Below are 22,667 nucleotides of genomic sequence, written 5' to 3' on the forward strand. Positions count from 1 at the left end.
CTATATTATTACTGCTCTGAAAAGATGAGGTGTTGTTACAGTTTCTTAATTTGTATTATGTATGTTTTTTAAAAAAAGTACCTACCAGAGATATTTTTCTCCATAATGTTTGCGTCCTTTTAAATGTCTTTCTCTTCTCACAACTAATGCCAACACAAAAAACTTTGCAATTCATTAATCTAATTTACTATTTATGAACTCTTGTACACTGTTGATTGCCAGATTTGCCTACACAGTGAGTGATTGTTCTTTTAAAAAGGAATTAATTGAATGTGAAGCAATTTGCAATGTGTTGGGATGAGATATTGACAAATCTAAGCTTTTTTTTCCCCTCTTCAGCAAAGTTTTTGGAGGCATAGTTTCCTCTGTGCAGAAACATAAAACTCCTTTGTGCTACAGATGAGAAACAGCCTTGTAAAAAATTGCAAGAGGTGAACTGAATGAGTGGTGGAATCTTGAGAATTTGAGGGAGATTTGTAGATGGAACAAAAACTGACAAGGTGGTTTTACCATTTTAAAAAAAATTCAAATTTTGGAACTACAAAAGCTGAAAGCCCCAGCAAGATAGTGGAGAAGAGGGAAGGGATTTCTTCATCCATGTCTTAGCTTGGAACCAGGACAAACTATACTTAGAACTATGTATAAAAGACAAGAAGAGAAAATATACTAAAGATGTGCCAAATTAGTGAGTTGTATTGAGTTTACATACCTATTCTGGAGGAATGTGTGCATGACAAAATATAGAGTATAAATCAAAACAAAACGTATGCCCAAAATATTAATTCAATGGGAATTAAATCAGTCCAAATTGTGCGCAAAGCATTTTTTTTAGTCTATTCATATGTTATAAACACAATCACAGTTCTTTAGTTGGCATTCTGACTTTAAAGATCCAAATCTCATTTGCATTTTGTGGGAGATGCGGTCCGGTCATCTTAAAACTCCAAATTGGAAGTTTGCAGATAAAATTTGGAAAGGTATTCATAGCATAAAACTGATTTAACTATATGTCTACAATATTGTTGAGTCACTATAGTCAAGTTCTGAGAACATCTTACTTGGATTTGATGTGGGGTGCTGGTATTGGACTGGACAAAGTCAAAAATCACGCAACACCAGGTTATGGTCCAAAAGGTTTATTTGAGTATTGTGTTTGGTTCTGCTCACTGAAGTATCAGAGAGTTTTCCAAACATTGCATGAAATGGCCACACGACTGAGTTATAGATGAGGGAGTGAATTCTGAGTGAAGAAAGTGAGGACTGCAGATGCTGCAGAGCAGAGCAGAGCAGAAAATGTGTTGCTGGAAAAGCGCAACAGGTCAGGTAGCATCCAAGGAGCAGGAGAATCGACGTTTCGGGCATGAGCCCTTCCTCAGGAATGAGGAGGGTGTGCCAAGCAGGCTAAGATAAAAGGTAGGGAGGAGGGACTTGAGGGAGGAGCTTTGGAAATGCGATAGGTGGAAGGAGATTAAGGTGATAGGCCGGAGGGGGGTAGGGGCGGAGAGGTCAGGAAGAAGATTGCAGGTTAGGAAGGTGGTGCTGAGTTCGAGGGTTGGGACTGAGACAAGGTGGGGGGAGGGGAAATGAGGAAACTGGAGAAATCTGAGTTCATCCCTTGTGGTTGGAGGGTTCCTAGGCGGAAGATGAGGCGCTCTTCCTCCAGCTGTCTGTTGCTATGGTCTGGCAATGGAGGAGTCTAAGGACCTGCATGTCCTTGGTGGAAAAGAGGGGGAGTTGAAGTGTTGAGCCACAGGGTTGTTGGGTTGGTTGGTCCGGGTGTCCCAGAGGTATTCTCTGAAACGTTCCGCAAGTAGGTGGCCTGTCTCCCCAATATAGAGGAGGCCACATCGGGTGCAGCGGATGCAGTAACTGATGTGTGTGGAGGGGCAGGTGAATTTATGGTGGATTGGAAGGATCCCTTGGGGCCTTGGAGGGAAGTAAGGGGGGAGGTGTGGGTGCAAGTTTTGCATTTCTTGTGGTTGCAGGGGAAGGTGGCGGGAGTGGAGGTTGGGTTGGTGGGGGGTGTGGACCTGACAAGGAGTCACGGAGGGAGTGGTCTTTTTGGAACGCTGATAGGGGAGGGGAGGGAAATATATCTCTGGTGGTGGGGTCCATTTGGAGGTGGCGGAAATGACGACGGATGACATTAGTCCAAGAACTCCCCACCTACATTCGGGACACCACCCACGCCCTCCACCTCCTCCATGATTTTCGCTTCCCCGGTCCCCAACGCCTTATCTTCACCATGGACATCCAGTCCCTGTACACCTCCATCTCCCATCACGAAGGATTCAAAGCCCTCCGCTTCTTCCTTTCCTGCCGTACCAACCAGTACCTTCCACTGACACCCTCCTTCAACTGACTGAACTGGTCCTCACTCTGAACAACTTCTCTTTCCAATTCTCCCACTTCCTCCAAACCAAAGGAGTAGGCATGGCCACCCGCATGGGCCCCAGCTATGCCTGCCTCTTCGTAGGATATGTGGAACTGTCCATCTTCCGCAGCTACACTGGCACCACTCCCCACCTTTTCCTCTGCTATATCGATGACTGTATTGGCTCTGCCTCGTGCTCCCACGAGGAGGTTGAACAGTTCATCCACTTTACCAACACCATCCACCCCGACCTCAAATTTACCTGCACCGTCCCAGACTCCTCCCTTCCCTTCCTAGACCTCTCCATTTCAATCTCCGGCAACCGAGTCAACACGGACATTTATTATAAACTGACCGACTCCCCAAGCTACCTAGACTACACTTCCTCCCACCCTGCCCCCTGTAAAAACGCTATCCCGTATTCCCAATTCCTTTGTCTCCGCCACATCTGCTCCCAGGAGGACCAGTTCCAATACCGAACAACCCAGATGGCCTCCTTCTTCAAAGATCACAATTTCCCCCCAGACATGATCGATGATGCTCTCCACCGCATCTCCTCCACTTCCCGCTCCTCCGCCCTTGAGCCCCACCCCTCCAATCGCCACCAGGACAGAACCCCACTGGTCCTCACCTACCACCCCACCAACCTCCATATACATCATATCATCCATTGTCATTTCCGCCACCTCCAAACGGACCCCACCACCAGGGATATATTTCTCTCCCCTCCTCTATCAGCGTTCCAAAAAGACCACTCCCTCCATGACTCCCTTGTCAGGTCCACACCCCCCACCAACCCAACCTCCACTCCCGCCACCTTCCCCTGCAACCGCAAGAAATGCAAAACTTGCGCCCACACCTCCCCCCTTACTTCCCTCCAAGGCCCCAAGGGAGCCATCCATATCCGCCACAAATTCACCTGCATCTCCACACACATCATTTACTGCATCCGTTGCACCCGATGTGGTCTCCTCTATATTGGAGAAACAGGCCGCCTACTTGCGGAACGTTTCAGAGAACACCTCTGGGACACCCAGACCAATCAACCCAACCACCCCGTGGCTCAACACTTCAACTCCCCCTCCCACTCTACCAAAGACATGCAGGTCCTTGGACTCCTCCATCGCCAGACCATAGCGACACGACAGCTGGAGGAAGAGCACCTCATCTTCCGCCTAGGAACCTTCCAACCACAAGGGATAAACTCACATTTGTCCAGTTTCCTCATTTCTCCTCCCCCCACCTTGTCTCAGTCCCAACCCTCAAACTCAACACCACCTTCCTAACCTGCAATCTTCTTCCTGACCTCTCCGCCCCCACCCCCACTCTGGCCTATCACCCTCACCTTGACCTCCTTCCACCTATTGCATTTCCAATACCCATCCCCCAAGTCCCTCCTCCCTACCTTTTATCTTAGCCTGCTGGACACACTTTCCTCATTCCTAAAGAAGGGCTCATGCCCGAAACGTCGATTCTCCTGCTCCTTGGATGCTGCCTGCCCTGCTGCGCTTTTCCAACAACACATTTTCAATTCTGAGTGAAGACTTAGATGCTTCAATATTAAACAGTGAAGGATGAGAGGAGCCCTTAAAAGAAAGAAAGTGCATTAGTAAGTCTCCTTTTATGGCCTTAGAATGTCTGCCAGTGAGATAACAGTTCCTTCACTGTTACACATTCAGAACTCCCATGCTGAGGGCAATATGGATGTACCCACACTGCAGCAGGTCAAGAAGGATGCCACCACCACATTCTCTGGGCCGTTATGGACGGGCAATAAATGCTGGCCTGGCCAGTGATGCCCACATCCATAATCTGTAAAAAGGCCACATAATATCACCAAATAATATAAGGGGCTGTCAGGAAGATAAATCGTTCATCCTAACCACTTTGCAGGATATTGGTACAAACTGGTAAAAGACATGTGCAGAACATATGTTAGGACAAAATTTTTCACACAAAGTTATTAATAGCTTGTGTAGATAGCAGCAACAAAGGTTTTGCAGTCGTACATGAAATATATAAATGCTTCAACAGACTTGGAAAGCTGAGCTGGATGAGCTTTCCAGATCTTACTTCTCTTTGAATTCAATCTTCGTTCATTCTGAAATATATTCCTGCCAAATTTGAATGATTTCGCTATAGGCATTATTCTGTTTGAATTGACAATGGTTCTATAGCATCAACAGGCAAGTTACAAAAAAAACTTATTGATCAGCATACTAAAAATCATTTGCAGATAACATTAAGTTTCTTCAGAAAGGAAAGAGGATAGTTACAAGTATAACTGAATGTTGGCCTTGTGTCATTTTGTTGACCCCTTGCCCCCCCCCAAAAGAAAAATGATCTTCTTAGAAGAACAGAATTCCCATTGAATCTGTTAATGCATTTAATCTCATTGTGAACTGTGCTGTTGCTGAAAGAATTATTTTCAAATTTAAGTGACACATTACTCCATAAAGAAATACATTGGCAGCTATATTACTGAAATTCCCTGTCCTTCCGCATAGGCAGATGAACATTGCGTATGATAGAAAGAGAAACCGCCAGCTCAATGGTTTGTGATCAACTGGCAATGGCTTCAGTTAATGTCACTCAATAGAATCGTGTAATTCAGAAGGTAGCCATTTGGCATTCCTGCCTGTGCCAATCTGTCTCAAAAAGTGAAAAGCATGAGGGTAATGTAATGAAATCCTCTTGTATATATTAAATTGTGATCTTGCAAGTTATATACTTAGAGTGTTTCTTACATTGAGTTATCTGGAAGTAAAAGCTATGTACGGATATCTTGGGAGGATTTCTTGCGTACAATTTAATTACTGAACTTTCAATTTCTGTTGTGTGCATCTTTTGATCATATTTACTCATGATGAACAAGTAGAAAAACAAGATGGCTTCCAATCCATAGACAATCCTAATTCTAATTGGCATTGCATAGACTAGTACCCTCAGTATAATAAGTATAAACAATATTACCAGTTACAGTATGAAAAACTCTCTTATCTCTTCACCTTTGGATGTTTTGTTTAATGAGAGAGGAATGGATACTGCAAATATAAACAATTTGCTATTCTGAATATAAATCTCACAAGCCTCAGCTGAGTTCAGATATGTGACTCTAGAATAATTCATCTTATAAAAAAAGAGCGAAACGGTTATTGGATTTGGCCTGACATTTTCTGATTATTAGGAAAATGTAGAGAAATATAATCACATGCTGTGTGTTCTACAAGTGCTACCAGGCTAGGAGGACTATGGAAAGCCACACAAGCAAAGTCAAGTGTGTTTATAGAGTTATAGAATTATCGAGTCATAGAGATGTACAGCACAGAAACAGACCCTGCGCTCCAACTCATCCATGCCAACCAGATATCCCGATCTAATCTGTCCCACTTGCCAGCACCCGGCCCATATCCCTCTAAACCCTTCTTATGCTTGGAGTGATCTAGGATGGCTTTATAATACTTTCCAGACAGAGTATGCAGCACAATCCCAGCACACGCTGCATGCATGCTCAAAATGCAGGAGCAGTCTTCCATGCAGAAGATGGGAACATGTTTAATAACTATAAAATAAACTTGGAGAAACAGAGGTCTGCAGATGCTGGAGATCGAAGTCAAAAAGCGTGCCGTTGGAAAAGGACAGCAGGTCAGGCAGCATCTGAGGCCCGTCATCAGGAATGTGCAATAAACGTGTCAGCAGAATTGATTGTAAACTGTGGCTGTATGCAAATTTACTTGGCTATGGACAGAGAACAGCTGTGAAAGCATGTTTTCAGATTGAAGTAAAGTGTCAAGTTGCATACAAGTATTCAGTATTGGAATTACTGCTCTTTAATGTATATTAATAACTTGGACTTGAATATATTGGACATAATCTCAAAATGACGGTAGTGAAGAACTTGGAGATGCAGTAAACAGTGAGAAATATAGTGGCAGACTTCAGAAAGCCATAGGCTGGGAAATTGGTTTGTCTGAATATGGCAGATCCAATTTGTCATAGAAATATGAAATGATAACATTTTTACAGGTACAATGAGGTGTATAACAATATAAATGTAATTACAGGGTATGAAGTGGAATGTCTATCTCAACAGAATAGCAATCCAAGATTACTAATCCAGAAACATGAGTTTAAATAGCAAATGGAAGAATTTCAAAGCTGTGAATTAAATAGAGCAAAAAAAACTAAACTTGGTAAAGAACATCACTATGATGACAGGATTTTTTTAAAAAAAAAATCTCATAGAACATAGAACAGTACAGCACAGAACAGGCCCTTCAGCCCACGATGTTGTTCATTAAAATCCTTTTAGTGAAATAAAGTTGATGTTCTTAGGCTGTCTATCTCTATGTAACTCTAGAGTCACAATAATGTGTTGGACTTTTGTGGCACTTGACTTCATGAAGATGGCTCACCAATACTTTCTCAAAGGGTCAGTTAGAAATTAGAGAGTAAAGTTGGCCTTGCTGATGAAGTGTACATCTTGTGAACAATTAATGAAAAAGAGTTAAACTGGGAATGTTATGGACCAGACCAGATGCTCTTAATATATTTGAAGGAGGTACTATGTCCCTAAAATGTTCTTATTTTAAAGGTATATAAGAAGTGCTGTATGTACTGAGACCGGTCAAACTACTCGATGTTAAGCAAAACATAATTCATTTAAACACTATAGTTAAAATAATTTAGAATAGCGTAATTCTTGGAAAACTTAACTGAATAATAGATACAATATCTATTACTAATGAACTGTTGCCATAAACATACCCCTTGACAAAAAGGCAAATTCAGACACAGATTCTCACATGCAGTTCTCCAATCCAGGAGGAAAAACATCAGGAGAAAATTCAGAGAAAGTAGCAGCTGAGAGACATTCATTGAAACTTCCAATGCTTTTGAGATGCCTAAGGCTTCTGCTTCAAACTAAACTTAAAAACTAAAAATATACTAGAAAGCCTGGTTTTGAGAGCTGACTGCACCAGGCAGTTTCCATTGTTCCAACTGAACAAAAAAAACAAGGCTTCACTAATTTTTCTTCCTGTCTTAAAAAAAAACGACAAAATATCCTCTTAAAATGACAGCATTGCCTCAGTATCATTCTAAAGGATCCAGAGGAACAGAAAGGCCTGTGAAGATATGTGTATGCTTTTTTTGAAGATGGCATAAATTATGGCTGTTTAAAAAGACATAGGATCCTCTCCTCTCCTGTAAAAGAAAGGAAATTATGCGTAAACGTTATGAATTACTGTTAATACCCCAGCTGGAGTGTAGTGCCCATTTTGGAACATCATAATTTAAGATGTCAAGGCTTCACAAAGGGTGCATTGCGATTTCCTGCAATTGTGCCAGGAACGTGAGCCTTCAGTTACATGGAGAGACTAGTGGAACTGATGATATTTTCTTTGGATCAAAGAAGGTTAACAGGAGATTTGATATAGTTGTTTAGAATCACAAAGAATTTTGATAGAGCAGGTGAGGGAGATTGTTTCCAAAAGCAGAAGGGCACCCAAGAATCAAATTTAAGACAATTGACAAATGAAGCCAAGCATATGATTTTTTTTTAATACAGTGAGCTATGCTGATATGCAAAGGCAAAAAATCATTCAGTAATTTTTCAGAAAGGAACTGAATGAATAATTGAAGGTCGAAAAACGAAATTGCAATCTGAGGCAAAAGTGGAAGGGTGGGACGAATTGTGTACATCTTTCAAAGAGTTAGCGCAGAAATGGGTGATATTACAACCCCCTGTGGTTATTCTATAGATGATTCTAAGCACCACATTGGTCCAATGTGTATTTTTTCAGTAAATTATATGTCTTAGATTTTAAATTTAAAGGGTTGAAATATTTTCCGTCTGCTGCCAGCAAAGAATTTCATTATTAGCATTCTGATTTAATTCATGATGGAACAAATTATTGGGTTTCCTCCGGGTCCTCTGGTTTCCTTCCACAGTCCAAAGATGTGCAGTTCAGGTGAATTGGCCATTCTAATTTGCCCATAGTGTTAGGTGCATTAGTCAGAGGGAAATGGGTCTGGGTGGGTTACTCTACAGAGGGTCAGTGTGGACCTGTTGGGCCGAAGGGCCTGTTTCAACTGTAGGGAATCTAATCTAATCTAATCAAATGCTAGAATCTGTACTGGGATGGGAGAGGGGAGAACATGATAACAAGCTAAAAGAAAAGAAGGAAATGGTTCACAATGTAAAGATGTTGAACTCAGTATTAAGCCCACCAACACCCACGTTTCCCCTCGCCGATCTTCACTTCAGCTCTGCTAAAGTGTCGTCTGGACTTGCAACGTTAGCTCGCTCTCCTTGAATGCTGCCTGACTAACTGTGATCTCCACTATTTGTTCATTCATAGTAGACCTAATTTGTTTAATTATTCAGGATGTTTAGTTTGGGATTATGGTTGGCATAGACAGGTTGGATTGAAGATTTGGTTTCTGTGCTGCATGACTATGACTCTATCAGATCACCTTCAGAGTGATAGAGCACTGCAACATCAAGTACAACAAGCCAGACAGGACTTAACGGGACAGCTGGTTCCAATAGATTGGAGTTGGGTGAGGTCATCATTCACTGACTGTAAATTTGTTGTTGCTGAAAAGGCAAGGGGTCCCTGTTTGGTTCCAGAAACAAATACAATTTTTTGCTTTCTCTTTACTTGCTTTTTTTGCAACTTTTTTTCATAACATTTACTGTTAACAACTGTTTGAAAACTTTACAGCATGTGATGCTCCCTCAATGACAAGATATGCCATAATGAGTCTTGGGTAAAAATTTGTCACACTAAAGTCAGGTAGCCTCTGTAGCTTCATTCTTGCAACTGCAACTACAGTAACAGTGGATCACACAGGTGACAATATAAAATGCCTGTATATTTGCGAATGTGATTATCTATTTCCAATGAAGTGTCACCCATGCCACCTCTGTGCCCTCCAAAGCTTTTCAATTTCATTTCCTTCCCATTACATCTACTGTGAACAGTTATTTATAGCTGGAAGCTTTTGACCTGCTCCACAACTGGCCTTAAAAATGGCATAGGTGGCTTGAAACTTGGATGGTCCTAGCAGTGGGCACCTGCCTTGTTGGTCTGTACCAGAGTGACACCATAAAGGTGTGAGTAATGAGGTGTGCAGCAGAGAATGTTGTGAGAGAACTCGCTAGGGCTCACAGAGAGAAACCTTCCATAAAACTTCCCGAATTGCACTTACTTGGTTTTTCAGAGAATGCAGTGCTCTTGTATTTGGCCATAATCTGTTGATCAAGTTGGTTAAAAAAAACTTAAGGACTGTTCTGCAGAAGGTTAAGTACATTTTAGCAGTACAAATTGTACATGGTTTGTGAAAGGAATGAACTTGACAGGGAACATTGTGTTCCTTCTGCCACCAGTTTGGGACATCATGTTGACATTGTACAGGATGTTGGTGAGACCTCTTCTGGAGTATATTGTGCAGTTTTGGTTTCCCTGTCATAGAAAGGATATTTTTAAACATAGATGGTTCAGAAAAGATTTACCAGGATGTTGCCAGAAATCTAGGGTCTGAGACATAACAATAGACTGGAAAGACTGGGACGTTTTTCCACTGGAGTGTAGGAAATGGAGGGTGACCTTATTGAGATTTATAAACTCATGAGGGGAGTTGATAAGGTGAATGACAAGGGTCTTTTCTTTAGGTTGAGGGTGTTCAAAACTGGGGATCAGAATTTTACAGTGAGAGGAGAAAGATTTAAAAAGGGAAAAGGACATGAAGGGCAACATTTTTTACACAGAGAGTGGTTCATGTGTGGCATGAACTTCCAGAGGAAGTGGTGGATGTGGATACAATTACAATGTTTCAAATACGTTTCGATAAGTTCATGAGTAGTTAAGGTTTGGAGTGATATGGGCCAAGTGCAGGCAGTTGGGGCTAGTTTAGTTTGGGAAGGTGCTCAGCATGGACTGATTAGATCAAAGGGTTTGTTTCCGTGCTGGATGACTCTATCACTTTGTGGCTTTTCCCCATCAAATTCCAGGGACGCTGCATGCAACAAACTCAATGAAATATCACTGGATTTGCTAGTTTAATGCATTAGCTAATTTCCATGTAGGGATGCTTTTCCTTGTATTTGGCCATAATCTGTTGATCACTCACCAGTATGGACTTGTAGATGATTTCCAATAGCGTGGTGACAATAAGTTGGCCCTGTGCCATTTCCTGGATATTTGAAATTAAATGAGGTTATGCTGCTTTGCAGTCTATTTTCAATAGTTTAGTTGAATACTCAGCTCATAAGTGCTGTCTTCAATGGCTACTCTAATTTTATGTTGTGATAAAACCCACTTTCTTCCACTCTGGTGACTGCAATGTTGTCTTATATGTGTCCGATTCATAGTGGACAGATTTCCCTCTATAATAGGTACAGTATCCAGGTTATGTAACTTTGTTCCTTCGTTATGCATCAAAATGTTTTCCTGATTTGATTTTATGAATTGTCACTGGGCTTTAAGACATTCTAATGTGTGATTAATCCTTTTTCCAATATGTGAAACAGTGTTGATGAAACTATTTCCAATGTCTGTAAGAGATGGTATTAGGCGCTAGAATAGCTTAGGTTCAAACAGTATTTTCTCAGAATTGGTAAGTACGAGTTTAGTACTTTGTGTAAGTTGTAAATGATAGGCAGCATCATCTGACGATAAGTGAGATTGTGTCCTGAATGCATTTTGTTCAACACAGGGAACAAACCCGTTTAAAGATTTGAGGTTGGGGCTGAACTTACAATTTTGACTGGAGCACACTTGGAGATCAGATTTAGGATCTGGCATCCCTGCTTTATTGACATTTCCCATTTAAAATATTGTGCACTCACAACGCAGTGTGCTTCGATAATTCCCGTGATTCAGGTACAAGTTCCTGTGAAACTATGCACTGATCCAGTTCATTGGGCCTCCACAGGGTATCCTTTACTTCACAATCTGTAAAGAATAGAAATCCTCCTTTGCCAGCTTTGTTGAGAGTGTGCAACATAGATTTTCTTCTCTGCTATCCTATATTGCCTATCTATCATTAGCAAATAAACAACTACACTCTGTTGGGAAAAGATTAAAACAAAATCTCACTGCAATTCATGGAAGACCTCTCAGGATAAGCACCAATCAGCTATTGGACTTACCAGAAAGCTGATTGCCCTTGAATGTTTGATAATGAGTTAAAATGTAATGCAAATCTCAAGGATTCAACTCTAGCATACTTCTCTTAGAATAACACAAACAGATGTTAAAAAAACCCTTCATTCAAACATAGAAACAGGTACAATTACTCTCTTATATTCTGTGTGCTGATTTGCATATTGATTCTTCATCACTGCACACATCAATAATACCAACATACAACAAAATATATTGGAACTGACATGGGCTATAATAAATAATGAATATATAATAAACATTAGAGTCGGGCGTGAATTCAGAGGGAGCTTTGTGATTAGGAATTACGGAGACACTGGTTTTCCTTAATCTTAGCATCAGGGACGTTTTAAATACTTGATTTTTGATTTCCTGTGTGGAACCAAGCAGGTCAAAAGGGTGGCTGACCTTTCAATGGGTGGACCTTGAGCGTAGACTGCATCCACAAATTGGAAATGCCAGCAGGATTGGCGAAGCTGAGAGTTGAGAATGGGTATCAAGGGACATCCAAACCATTTTGGGGAGTGTAGCTGGGGCAGTTGATGGAGATGTGTTATCAGGGCATTGGTGAACTGAAACCATTTACCTTCTGAATCCAGTAACCTTTGCCTCACTTCAGCATCCAGCATTTCAGAGGCCCTTGAAGCTCAGCCTTTCAGGGTGATTTAAAATGGTGCTTGAATAAGGAGTATGAAGCCTCAATATTATACCTGAATTACAACTCTCTGCCCAGAAGTGTGTTGGTTGCCCCTTCCTGACTGCACCTCCCCTTTTTAAAATTGTGGGTACATTGGTGTTAGGATTAGGATTTAACATTTTAACTTCTCCCAAACTAAGAAGGACCATATGTTAAGTGGTCAGTAGATAATAAACAAGTTCTGGATTGAGATCCCACCACGTGAATAACAGAAACCTGGAAAAGCTTAAGAATGATATAGTGAGCAGTACAACAAACTATGAAGTATCTGAGCTCTTTGTCACTTCATATCAAAGCATGGTACCTCCTCAAATGGCTGTTCCACTGTTTAAAGATGTTGGATATCTACAACTGTTGGTGTGGATTCCATTGTGTTTGGCACCAGTTATTGGATAGACAGGTGTCTGTTTTCATATCTAACCATGGGGGTCCTGTCCAGCATCTGTCCCTGTAGTCACCAGCAGAGGTGCCAGAGTTCCCTTAATAGATATTCAGTGGGCATCAGTCCTCACTGAGAGTGAATAATTTACACAGAGCAGCTTGCATTGTGCTGTGCAGTTTGATATAGATGTCCAAGTGCAGTGCTGCATTCATATTAATCACCGATTGTTCAACACAGCTCAACTGTGCATTGATCGTTGCTGGCACTATTCCCAGGACCAAGGCTTTCTTGCCCAGAGTAACAAATTGGGATTAATATTGTCAACTGACATTATCTGGTGATGTAGTGCACAGGCTATTTCCTCCCAGTACATTTGTTTGTAGAAACAAAGCAAGCATAAAAAAAATAGGAACAGGAGTAGGCTATTCGACTCTTTTGAGCAACTCTTACATTCAATACCATTGTGCTGATCATCCAACCCAACACCTTGTCCTTACTTTAACCCCGTATCCTTTGATCCATTTAGCCTTAAAAACTATATCTAACTCCTTCTTAAAAAGTATTTATGTTTCAGTCTCAACCACTTAACAGAGAATTCTCTCTTAGGTATGGGTTTAATGTCAGAGGGGAAAGATTGAAAAGGGACCTGAGAGGCAACGTTTTCACACAGAGGGTGGTGCGTGTAAGGAATGAGCTGCCAGAGGAGGTGGTGGAGGAGGTTGGTATAATTACAGCATTTAAAGGGCATTGGGTGGGTATATGAATAGAAAGGGTTTAGAGGAATATGGGCCAAATGCTGACAATTGGGACTAGATTAATTTAGGATATCTGGTTGACAAGGATGAGTCTGACTAAAAGGTGAGTTTCTATTCTGTACAACTTTATGAATCTAAGAGTCTTTGATGAGAAGAAATTTCTTCTGATCTTGGTCTTGAATGACCTGCCCTTTATCCTTAGTCTCTGACACCTGGTTCTGGAAACCCATTCATCAAGATCACCTTTCCTGTGTTTATCTTCTCAGATCTGCTTACAATGTTATAGGTTGTTATGAGATCCCCCCTAATTCTGCTATATGCCAATGAATATGGTACTAACTGATCCTGTCCCTTTTTATATATCCGTCCCACTATCCCTTATTGCACTCCCACCACAGCCAGAATATTCTTCTCCAGGTAACGAGATGATAAGTGTACACAATACTACGGGGTGATCTCACCAAAGCCCTGTACAATTGCAGCAAGACCTCCCTGCTCCTTTACTCAGAAGCTGTCACAATGAAGGCCAATATTCCATTTGCTTTCATCACCGCCTGCTGCACTGGTATGCTTACCTTCAGTGACAGGTGTACGAAGACCTCCCCCTTTCCCAATGTATTGCCACTCAAATAGTGATCTGCCTTCTTGCTCTTTCTATCAAAATGGATAATTTCACATTTATCCATGTGATATTGCATGTGTCATGCATTTGCCCACTCACTCAACCAGTCCAAATCACACTGACGCAACTCTGCATCGTTCTCACAGTTTCATATCCACTCTCACCCGTCTCCATTCCCCCTCCACCCCCTCCCCCCAACCAGCTTTATGTAATTTGCAGATTAGGAGGTATTACATTTAGTTTCCTCATATGAATCATAAATCTATACTGTGAATAGCTAGTGTCATGAAGATGTGGGTGTACTGTACCTTTAAGAAAGTTAAAAGCTAGTGGAACTACCTGACAGCATCAAGTGTTCTGAAAAAAAGTAACACTTGGTCAAAATAACTCAATTGCCTAGAGACAAAAACAGATTTGAATTAGGGCCAATCAGTTTAAATTATACCCGCCCAAAAAAACAAACTCCAATCCAGTTTGAATTTAGTATATTGACAATCTTAAAAGCCAATGACACAATCTGATGCTTTGGGGGTATAAGACCAGGGAAAATTGGACAGTTGGGAGGAGAACCGCCAAGCCACCAGCATAGAAAGAAAAAATAGCTCTCTTACAGGTAACTTTATCGATCAGTAGCCTATGAAGCAGAATTCCTAAGAAGAAGAAAAGAAAACAGGAATACAGAGAATAACCAGAAGCTGCATGGTTTTGAGATAAGACGTTTTCTTTCGTAAACCTTAATCAGGATTTTTATTGCATCAGTGTTGGAGAGGGGAAAATAAAAGATAGATTAGAGGAAGGAGTTGTAAATAGTTGTTAGTTAATCATTCTCTGATATACATGAAGAAATAAAGTTGTTAATTTTTGCTTTCAACAGTTCTTGGCCTCTCGAAATTTCACAGATTACTACATGGGATAAATCTGTTCTGTGTTGCTGGTTTAAATTAAGCAGGAGGGTTTACGCTGTGTTGTGATAGCTTGTGGGCTCATCGTCAGAATTTGAACTGGTTTAGACAGATTTGAATAGATTTGGGGGTACAAAAATTCCCAGCAGATTTAAATACTTGCAGGTTAGTGTCCTAAATCTTTAACTAAAATGTAGGTGAGGCAATTTGTTTAATTTCAGTGATTTGTGGTTGATTAAATTAAAAGTGAGAGAAATGGCTGTTCAAATTGTTAAAGAGCTTCTGGGATTTGCCAAGAAGGTTTAGAAGGAAAGTAAAAGGCCATACCTTTAGAATTAGCAAAGAAGTTAGATTTGGGTTTAATCATGGACAAAAGTTAAACTGAAATTATAAAGAAATTACTCAAACACTTAGATGTATGAGAGAAACAGACAAGTGCAGTAGAGGTAGAAAAACAAGAATTACAATTGAGAAAACAGGAGTTAGAAGATAAACAAAGAGAGAGGGAGGAGAGAGAGAAGGAGGGAGAAAGAGAAAGAAAGGAAGAGAGAAAGAGAGAGGAAAGCGAGAGAGAAGGAAGCTTCTTGGCTGAGCAAAGAGAGCGTGAAGAAAGGGAGAGAGAAAGAGAGAGAGAAGAAAGGGAGAAAGAGACTTGAAATTGCGACTTAGTCAGCAAAGTCAAGTTAACAGGATGGAGATTACAAGAGAAGGTAAGGACATGTAGAAGTATATCACATTTTGATGAGAAAGATGTTGAAGCCTTCTTTATTTCATTTGAAAAATTGGTGAGGCAGATGGCGTGATCTGAAGATTTATGGGCAATGTTAGTTCAGACTAAGGGCGGCACGGTGGCACAGTGGTTAGCACTGCTGCCTCACAGCACCAGGGACCTGGGTTCAATTCCTGCCTCAGGCGACTGACTGTGTGGAGTTTGCACGTTCTCCCTGTGTCTGCGTGAATTTCCTCCAGGTGCTCCGGTTTCCTCCCACAGTCTAAAGATGAGCGGGTCAGGTGAATTGGCCATGCTAAATTGCCCGTAGTGTTAGGTAAGGGGTATATGTAGGGATATGGGTGGGTTGCGCTTCGGCGGGTCGGTGTGGACTTGTTGGGCCGAAGGGCCTGTTTCCACACTGTAAGTAATCTAATCTAATCTAAACTGGTAGGCAGAGCAAGTGAAGTATTTGCTGCGCTATCAGACGCGGGATTAAGAGATCATGAAAAGGTTAAACAAGCTATTTTAAGTGCTTATGAATTGGTACCAAAAGCATTTGGATAGCAGTTCAGAAACACAAAAGAAAAGGTCAGAATTGCATTGAGTTTGAAAGAATTAAACATAGTCATTTTGATTGATGGGTCCGTGCTTTGAAAACAGATAGGACCTTTGAGGCTCTAAGAGAGATTATTCTGCTGGAGGAGTTTAAAAACTCATTTCCAGAGATGATAAGAATTCACTTGGAGGAACAGAAAGTTCAGGAAGTGAGAAGGGCAACAGATTTAGCAGATGAATACATTTTGGTAGAAAGACAAGCCTCCACAGAAGTTCGTCCTGTGAGGGATAGAAGTTGGGAGAAGGGGAGATCCTACACGATGAAACTAAGAGTAGAGAGTACTGATAAAAAATTACCATAAGGTAAAAAAGAATACCAAGAGTGTGGAAAGGAGGTGAAAGGCCTCAGGTGTTTCCACAGTAGTAAAGTGGGACCCGTAAAGTCACAGTGCTGGTCATTGAAGAAAGGTGCTGTGGGAAAAAACTTAATGTGTGGTTACTGGCATGTATCTTTACCAGAGTCGGTGAAAGAGATTTCTGCATTTGTGACACCAGTTGGGCTATATCAGTTTAAAGTGATGCCCTTTGGAGTGAAGAATGCACCCGCCACATTCCAAAGACTCATGAACAGAGTTGTGGCTGGGTTAACGAACTGTGCAGTCTATTTGGACAATGTAGTGATCTTTAGTAAGTCCTGGAAAGATCACATGATACAGTTGGCAGAGCTCTTTGAACAACTCCAAGAAACAAAACTGGTGATAAACTTAAATAAAACTGAATTTGCGAAAGCAGAGTTGATGTTTTTGGGACATAACATCGGTTATGGAAGGTTGACCCCACGGAATGCAAAGGCGAAGGCTATCGAGGAATTTCCATGACCGACCTTGAAGAAAGAGGTGCTTCAATTCTTAGGACTCAGCAGATTCTATCAAACATTTGTTCCAAACTTCAGCAGTGTAGTGGCACTGTTAATCAATTTGCTGAAGGAGAATTTGAAATCAATATTAACCACCAAACCAGTTTTAGCCAAATCAAACCTTTCAAAACCTTTTAAAGTCACCATGATGCTTGTGACATTGGAGTTGGAACTGTCCTCCTGCAGGAAGGTGAGGATGGGATTGAACTACCAGTTCATTGCTTTTGGAAGAAGATCAACATCCACCAAAGGAAATACTTCACAGTTGAAAAAAAAACTATTGAGTTTGGTACTGGCCTTACAACATTTTAATGTCTATGTCACAAATAATGTGTCAGAGACGGTTGTGTACACGAATCACAATCTGCTTATGTTCTTAGAATGCTTTAAAGACAAGAATATGAGACTATTTCATTGGAGTCTTATGTAACAGACTTTTAATTTAAAAATTGTACATGTTGTGGCTCGCAAGAATGTAATCACAGATGCGTTATCACGGATTTAACTGATAAAGTTTAGATGTAATTTGTATTTATTTAATGTGATATATACAGGTAAATGGGAAGACATTAAGGTGAACTTATATTAAAGTTATCTGTATGTTATTAGATTAGATTAGATTACTTACAGTGTGGAAACAGGCCCTTCGGCCCAACAAGTCCACACCGACCCGCCAAAGTGCAACCCACCCATACCCCTACCCCTACATTTACCCCTTATCTAACATACGGGCAATTTAGCATGGCCAATTCACCTGACCCGCACATCTTTGGACTGTAGGAGGAAACCGGAGCACCCGGAGGAAACCCACGCAGACACGGGGAGAACGTGCAAACTCCACACAGTCAGTCGCCTGAGGCGGGAATTGAACCCGGGTCTCTGGCGCTGTGAGGCAGCAGTGCTAACCACTGTGCCACCGTGCCGCCCACATATTATGGTAATATGTTAAAAAAGAAGAAACAATGAAGCCACCTTTTCATTATGAAGATTCATTTTTTCTTAAGGGATGAGGTGTTATGACGATGTGAGTATACTGTACCTTTTAAGAAAGTTAAAAGCTAGTAGAACTACCTGACAGCACCAAGTGTTCTGAAAAAAATATAATGCAACATTTGGTCGAACAACTCAATTAGCTGGTTGACTGGAGACAAAAACAGATTCGAATAAGGCTAATCAGTTTCAATTATGCCCCTAAAAAAATCAAACTCCAGTCTAGTTTGAATTTCGCATATTGACAATCTTAAAAGCCAATGACACAATTCGTTGCTTTGGAGGAAAATTGAACAGTTGGGAGGAGAACCGCCAAGCCACCAGCATGTGAATACTACCCAAAAAAGCTCTCATAAAGGTATCTTTATTGACCAGTAACCAGTGAAGAATAATTCCTAATAAGAAGTAGAAAAGAAGACAGGAATACAGAGAAGAACCAAAAGCTGCCTGGTTTTGAGATAAGAAGTTTTGTTTTATAAATCTTATTCGGGATTTTTATTGGACCAGTATTGTAGGGGGAAAGTAAAAGATAGGTTAGAGGAAGGTGTTGTAAATAGTTGTTAGTTAATTATTCTCTGTTATACATTAAGATGTAAAGTTGTTAAATTTTACTTTAAATAGTCCTTAGCCTCTCAAATTTTCACAGATTACTGCACGGGACAAATCTGTTCTCTATTGCTGGTTTAAATTAAGCAGGAAGGTTTACCCTGTGTCGTAACACTAGGCATCAAACAGTGACCTCTGCAGTACTCACCTCGTCGCTGCCTGTGACTAAAAAGTCCTGTTTATTCCTGTCCTTTTTTTTTGTCTGTCAACCAATTCTCTGTCCTTGTCAGTACACCACCCCTTTTCACACGTGCTTTAACCGTACATGTTAGTCTCTCCTGTGGGACTTATTGTAGTCTTTCTGGGTGCCTAAGTAGGCCATGTCCATTAATTCCCCCTTATCAAATCTACCAATTCCTTCTTCAGTAAATTTGTCAAACGTGATCTGTCTGATCCTGTTGGATGAAAGCCTTCAATATGCACTGAAGGCTACAGGAGCATTTCCAACCTCCATGCAGTTAAGTCCTTATTGTGGTGGGAAGGATCAGAAACCGAATGTCTCTAGACCCCAGAGGTTATTGCTGCATACTAGGTTTCTCAGCCAATGACATTTCATGACCATAATTGGTGGAAAATGTGAGCACAAATACATTGCAATTGTTTATGTATTGTATTCACGTGGATGTATGCAACCGATGAGATTGCCTGTCATCTCTGATGATTCTTATAATCTTATGACCTGCTACATCTTTCTTCAATTTGGAATTGTTTGGATACTGCTTCAAATGCTTCTTGTGGAAGAAATTGTTTTGGATTAGCGGCTGTCATTGTGATCGCAGTTATTTCAATAGGTTTCTCCCCAGTGGATGTGCATACTCAGTCGTACCTAGCTTGGATTGTTTATGAATGAAGGAGAAGAGGTAAAGATACACTTAGCCATTATTGCTTATCATCAGCTTAGCTAGATCGCCATGACACAAGCTTCATTATCAGCAATGTCCTCAGAGTTTCCTCACACTCTCTTGGTCTGTTCTCATCACATATCTCTTGCCCTGTCTTACTCTCTTTCCAGCCCTCCTCCTCTCTCCCTATTCTTTATGTCACCATACCTATTTGAAGCATTAGAGGAACTATTTCTAGAGTAACCTGCCAACTGGAGTTGCTTCCTTCTGACAATCAGCCATGACACAATGGACATTATTTGTCACAAAATTCTCACTGTGCTGCAAAGTCAGGTGTATCATTGAAAACTCCAATAATATCTGATATCGCACTCATTTAAAAACACAACTAACCTAACCACATAATTCATGAGCCAACTGAAGAGTGGTTGAGATATTACATTTTTGCAATAATTTAATAAAACTAGCTATAATTGTGACCATTACACTTTGTTCCTTTTGCGAATTAGAATTCCACATCTATTTTTAAGTGCAACTTTTTAAATGAATCCTAATAACAGCCTAATCACTTAGATGAAGAACACCTCCCCCTTAGAATGGAATATACAAAATTTCACTGTAAATCATTATTTGGGAATTATTCCACTTCCAGTGCATAGTTTCCAAACAACAATCAAAGTCATTCAGTGTTTCTCTCCATTATTAACCTTGACACCTCAGTAGTGCACAAGAATAATCCTTCTTAACATCTATTAAAGCTGCTTTTGATCAAGAATTTTGCTGTTATCTAAAGGATTATTTTGCTTATGGAAATTGCCTATTTTTCTCACAGTGGGAAGGAGCAGCTAGCAGAGTCGATTTGCTGCTTTGTGTTAGCGGTAGATGTAAGTTCAATCCCATCTAACCTGAATACTTGATTTTCTGTCATGCCATTATGAAAGAACCTAAAGGAAAACCAGTCATTACTCCACAGGAGAGAATGCAAATAATTGGAATGCGAGTTGACCCCAAGCCTCCATTTGTTTGGCTGTTCTGTCTCTTATGAATTGGCTGAAGATCAGAAATATTTGGCCCAGAGACCAAGCTACAACCTTAGCTGTGGGTATTCTCAGATGAATTTGGAGAGAGAATAAAAGGAATTTCATAACCTGAAAAAAATGTTTTGATTATTCTCCTGTTTCTTGCATTCAGGACACACCAAATCCAGGCAACAGATCACCTCGGTAACTTGCCAGTTCCCTGGTTTTTCTACCTTGATCCATTTTTAATTTTGTAGACAGTGGAACTCACATGAACTGACACCATTCTCTAGAATTTATATCTTGTGCACAGAATTCAAATGCAGAATTAATATCTGCTGCCTGAATCAAATTGTGGAAGATTCACTGCTTGCTTACCATCAATTAACCATTCCAAAATATAGAAAAAGGCAAAACTATCGCATGGTTTCCTATGGCTCGTGGCCAGGCAAGGTTCTGCAGTTTATTATGGCATGGTGGCTCAGTGGTTAGCACTGCTGCCTCATAGCACCAGGCTCCCAGGTTTGATTCCAGCCTCGGGCGACTGTCTGTGTGGAGTTTGCACATTCTCCCTGTGTCTGCTTGGGTTTCCTCCGAGTGTTCCAGTTTCCACCCACAGTCCAAAGATGTGCAGGTCAGGTGAATTGGCCACGCTAAATTGCCCATAGTGTTAGGTGCATTAGTCAGAGGGAAATGGGTCTGGGTGGGTTACTCTTTGGAGGGTTGATGTGGACTGGTTGGGCTGAAGGGCCTGTTTCCACACTGTAGGGAATCTAATCTAATCAAACAGGATATCCCAAATTGTTAAGGCAGCGGAGGACGAAGAAGGATGAACTGGCTCCCCTCTTTTGTTCACCCTACCCCTTGCTTGGTTCAAAAAGGTTAATTTACAAAGATTTCCATCCCATGTAAATGACTTTTTCACAGCTGAGATGAATGTATGTTTTAAAAGGAGCCAAGTTAACCAGGTTTTCTTGAGGTAATGAAAAAATAAGTTTATTAGTTACTAAATGTGGGAAGAAAGAATACGACAACACACTGAGATATTCCAGACAGCGGTGTTTGTTGATGTGAGTTCCACAGGGGCTGATTCTTGCAGTCCCCTGTTGATGAGTTTGCAACTGGGGAGAGACTGTGAAATTCCCCAGATCACTTTCCCACTGCCTTCTTACCTCCCTGCTACAACCTGTACACAATTCAATAGAATGTTGGGCTGCGCCTGAGCCAGATGCCCACTGACCCCCGTTGACGTCCTTAATGGGGCAATTAATGACCACTTGAGTATCACTTCCCACTGGGTATCACTTTTCAAGCTGGTGGAAGGAGTTCAGGTCCTGGAAATTTGCTCTGCTTAGCACTAACTTCTGAACTGCCAGGCTCGATAAATCACAATAACTCTTGTGGACAGTTATCTGAAACCCATCAACTCCATTGTAAGAAATAAATGCCTGATGTTTCCTTTTCTCAACTATATGGTCTGACAGTGACAACATTTACCCAGGCCTACATTTTGGCTGGCTAAAATCATCTTTGTAACTCTGCCCTGAGATGAAACCCTATCCATCCTATTTACTGGAGCAAATCAGGCTCCCTGCTCTCGGAAAAATGTTCAGAAAAGGGTCCAGAAAAGATTGACAAAGATGTTGCCAGGCTTGGAGGTTTTGAGCTACAGGGAGCAGCTAAGTAGGCTGGAATAGCCAGGTTCTGGAGCTGCTAACCTTTGGCTAGCATTGCAAAGTGTGCAGCGCTTGTTAGTCTGATTTGGTAATTCTGGCAGAACACCTCTCCCCAAGCAGACAAGTAACAGTAACAATGGACTTTGGGCTTATGAAAAAGGTTAGCTGTGAGTTTCCCACTCAACAGTCCTGTTTTTGGACTCAGACTGAAAAGAGGAAACCTATATGGTTCCACGGACCCTGAGATGGATGACTACCTTATAATTCAACAAAGGTCTGCATCTGTGGTCAGCGTCAAGAGTGTAACTTGACAATACCAGAAAAGTTAATTATGAAGAGGGCACACAGGAGACCAGTGATATAGTCATGAGAGTAATGCTAGCAGAGTGAGCATCCAGAAATAATGTACCAGCAGGTAAGTGCTAATTGCTGGGTTTGACCCAAGTACA

This window comes from Hemiscyllium ocellatum, chromosome 32 (genome assembly GCF_020745735.1).
Source record: "Hemiscyllium ocellatum isolate sHemOce1 chromosome 32, sHemOce1.pat.X.cur, whole genome shotgun sequence".
NCBI classification, from domain to species: domain Eukaryota; kingdom Metazoa; phylum Chordata; class Chondrichthyes; order Orectolobiformes; family Hemiscylliidae; genus Hemiscyllium; species Hemiscyllium ocellatum.